We start from the raw sequence: 4,672 nt of genomic DNA on the forward strand, positions 1-4,672 counted from the left end.
ACGTTCAATGGTAGTATTTAAAATGGAATTCACAATTTCAGAGTCAAAGATTAAGTCTACCCCATTAACCCTGGAAAAGATTTCAGTTTGGTCAGAGCCTTTCCTAAGATTAGCAAAAAATTGATGCAGCATTTCAGGATAGTAAACATTTGGCATAGAAATGATATGCGACCATTTCTGAAAGGCAAACAACTTCAGAATGGGTTCTAAACCTATGAGACGAAATTCAGAAGGGTTTACAGTGCGCTGAGGGATGACACCTTTCTGGGATATCAAGGAGTGTTTGTCTCTCGCTGTATCATCAAAGAATGTAGGAGGAGGGGCTGATTTTGGAGGTGGTTGTGAAGATGTCCCCTGTCCAGATTCAGGCTGAGAGGAGGGTTGTGGTGTAGGCCGTGACATTTGACCCTTGATAGCTCCCCTTTTGAAGCGTTTGGATGTCCGTTTGACAGTAGGAAGATCCTCATCCTCATCCCTGAGTGGATGCTTGCGTCCGGCAGTAACTTTTCCTCCCCTTAGATTCACCATTGTGCGAAATGTGTGGAATGAAGGATGCAAATGATGCACACAGCAGTAGGGAAGTGAATCGCACAGAAATTTTGGGACACAAAGTCCTTAAACAAGATTTGACAGAGCGGTTATGAGAAAGTAGGGTTTTGAGGGAAATTTGGGAATTTACGAAATGTTTTGCGATTCGATGAAATAATCAGGAGAAATGAATCGCAATCAATCAGGAAAAGTTTTGTTTGAGTCAATTTGGGAATGAGAGCTTCAGAATGGTATGAATTTGAGAGTGAGAAATGAGAGGGTTTTCGTCCGAGAGGAAATAGAAGAGAAGAGTTTGAAGCAAATGAGGGAGAAAATTAATTTAAAAAGTGAGCCGTTGCACTGTCGGACGGCCGAACGAAGTCGTGTGTCCGACAGCTTCGTCCGAACAGATGTTTTCTGGAAAAAATATCTGAAGAACATTATCGGACGTCCGTTCATCTTCTTTCGGACGTCCGAAGACTTTGAGAAATTTTAGGATGATTTTTCGATTATTCCTAATTTTGACCTTAGATGAATGAACTGATCTAATGGCAAAGCTTTTGTAAAAATATCAGCAAATTGATCTTTAGAACTCACATAATTTACACATATTTCACCTTTTTGAACAAGATCACGAATAAAGTGATGCTTTATGTCTATGTGCTTTGTCCTAGAATGATGAATAGGATTTTTGGTCAAATTTATAGCACTAGTATTATCACAGAATACAGGCATGCAGTCATACAACAATCCAAAATCATTCAAAGTGTGCTTCATCCATAAAAGTTGAGCACAACATGCACTAGCGGCAATATATTCCGCTTCGGTTGTAGACAAAGATATTGCATTTTGCTTTTTGCTAAACCAGGAGACTAAACAATTTCCAAGAAAGTGACAAGTTCCACTAGTACTTTTTCTATCCACACGACAACCTCCAAAATCAGCATCCGAATAACCATATAGTGCAAACTCATTAGATCTAGCATACCAAAGACCATAGTCTAATGTACCTTTCAAATACCTAAAAATCCTTTTTACAGCATTCAAATGTGATTCTTTTGGACAAGATTGAAATCTAGCACACAAGCAAACAGCAAACATAATATCAGGTCTACTTGCGGTTAAATAGAGTAGGCTTTCGATCATACCTCTATAATGCTTTTCATCCACATGATTACCTTCTTCATCTTTGTCAAGCTTTGTAGAAGTGCACATTGGAGTTCCAACTTGCTTTGAGTCCTCCATGCCAAACCTTTTCAGCAATTCCTTGGTATATTTTGCTTGATTTATAAAAATTCCCTCAAGAGCTTGATGTATTTGAAGTCCAAGGAAGAAATTTAATTCTCCCATCATACTCATTTCAAATTCACTTTGCATAGTGGTGGAAAACTCCTTACATAGATATTCATTAGTAGCACCAAAAATAATATCATCAACATATACTTGCACAATAAGAAGGTCATTCAACACTTGCTTAGTAAAAAGTGTGGTGTCCACAACACCCCTTTTGAAACCATTTTCAATCAAAAAACCACTTAGTCTTTCATACCAAGCTCTTGGAGCCTGTTTTAGACCATATAAAGCTTTAGATAGTTTAAACACATGACTTGGAAATTTTGTATTTTCAAAACCGGGGGGTTGATCCACATATACTTCTTGATCAATAAAACCATTTAAAAAAGCACTTTTAACATCCATTTGAAACAATTTGAAGCCTTGAAAGCATGCAAAAGCAAGAAGCATTCTAATAGATTCTAATCTTGCTACGGGAGCAAATGTTTCATCAAAATCAATTCCTTCTTCTTGTGCATATCCTTTAGCAATTAATCTGGCTTTATTTCTTACAACAACACCTTTATCATCCAACTTATTTCTAAAAATCCACTTTGTACCAATGATAGATTGATTTTGAGGTCTATTAACAAGTGTCCAAACTTCATTTCTCTCAAATTGATTAAGTTCCTCTTGCATTGCCAAAATCCAGTTTTCATCCTTTAAAGCATCATTGATATTTTTGGGTTCAAAAAGAGAAACTAAAGCAAAATTGTCAATCAATTTTCTAGATGAGGAACGAGTGTTTACCTTCTCGGATGGATCACCAATTATAAGCTCTTTTGGATGATTTTGGTTGAATTTCCAAGCCTTGGGAAGATCTTTGAGTGGATCATCATTTTTGTCTTCATCTTCCTCTTCTTGATCATTATGAACTTCATTTTCCATTTCAGTTGCTGCTGGTTTAGAGCTTCCTTCATTTCCAATTGATAGCTTTTCCATTCCTTCTCGAACACCTACATCATCATCCTCACACGAACTTTTGGAATTATCATCATTGGTTTCATCAAATGTTATATGTATAGCTTCTTCAATCACAAGAGTCCTTCTATTAAAAACTCTATATCCTCTTTTATTCTCACAATATCCCAAAAATATTCCTTCATCAGATTTTTTATCAAACTTACCAAGATGTTCCTTTAGATTCAAAATAAAGCATTTACAACCAAATACTTTGAAATAACCAACCGTAGGTTTCTTATCAAAAATCAGCTCATAAGGAGTTTTCTTTAAAATAGGTCTCAAAAGTATTCTATTCATCACATAACATGCAGTGTTTACCGCTTCAGCCCAAAGGTATTTAGGTAAACTACATTCACTTAACATAGTTCTAGCAGCCTCTTGTAGTGTCCTGTTTTTCCTTTCTACAACACCATTTTGTTGTGGAGTTCTTGCAATTGAAAACTCATGTGTAATGCCATTATGATCACAGAAATCTGGAAAACCACAATACTTGAATTCCGTTCCATTATCACTTCTAATCCTAACAATTTTTAAGCCAAGCAGATTTTGCACTTTAGCAAACAATGAAGTAAAATTCTTGAAGGCATCATCTTTATGAGCAAGAAATATCACCCAAGTGTATCTAGAATAATCATCAACAATTACAAAACAATATCTTTTACCTCCCAAGCTAGTAATTTGAGTGGGACCAAATAAATCAAGATGCAAGAGTTCCAAAGGTTTAGAAGTAGATACACACATCTTAGGTTTAAAGGAATTTTTTGTTTGCTTCCCAAATTGACATGCATCACATATTTTGTCCTTATCAAAACTGATCTTTGGCAAGCCTCTAACCAACTCCTTTTTCGAAATTTCCTTTAGTAAATCCATGTTAAAATGACAAAGTCTTCTATGCCATAACCAAGGATCTTCATTTGAAGCTTTAAGACATTTCAAGCTAGATGAATCAATTTTATCAAGAACCACAATATATATGTCGTTGAACCTCTTACCTTTGAACACAATATTATATTTGGAATCAAGCACAATGCATTCATGTTTTTTAAACAACACATTCAAGTCTTTATCACACAATTGACTAACACTAAGCAAGTTATAACTTAAGTTATCAACTAAGAGCACATTATGGACAAAAGTTTCACCATCCTTACCAACATCACCTATTCCAATTGTCTTAGCTTTCACATCATCACCGAATGTCACCTTTCCACTTGATTTTGATTTTAGCTTTATGAACAGAGAGGGATCACCGGTCATATGCCTCGAGCAGCCGCTATCAATAAACCATTTGGACTTGTTTGAGCATTTTTCCTGAAAAGAGAAAGTGTTTGGTACCCATTTTAATTTTTGGGTCTGCAATAGTTAGCATTGTATCTAACTAACCACATGCATTTCATCCCTTTATTCAGATTTCTTTTCACATAGCAATCACCATTCAAATGCCCTCTTTGACAACAAAAACCACACATAATGGAAAAGTCCTTAACATGTACTGGTTTGACATATCTCAATCCACCTCTTCTATATGTTGTGAAACCATGAGCAATTTTGTTGTGTGCAAATGTTCTCTGAAAAGTAGTAGGATGTGTAGATGACATGTTCCTTTTGATAAACTCCTGCTTTCTTGCTTTCAAAGTCTCATCCAAGTTGTCCATCCTTTTTTTCAAATCACCATGTCTTTCCTTCAGCACTTTACAAATATTTGTCTTTCTATCAAGCTCATTCTGAACATCAAATCCGGCTCTTACAAGACATTCATTGTCAGTTTTTAGTTGTTTATTTTGTTGAAGAAAATATGCATTTTCATGAATGAGAAAAGCAATTTTCTGTTTTAGCTGCTTGTTCTTAT

Source organism: Coffea eugenioides, unplaced genomic scaffold (assembly GCF_003713205.1).
Source record: "Coffea eugenioides isolate CCC68of unplaced genomic scaffold, Ceug_1.0 ScVebR1_80;HRSCAF=406, whole genome shotgun sequence".
Lineage (NCBI taxonomy): Eukaryota > Viridiplantae > Streptophyta > Magnoliopsida > Gentianales > Rubiaceae > Coffea > Coffea eugenioides.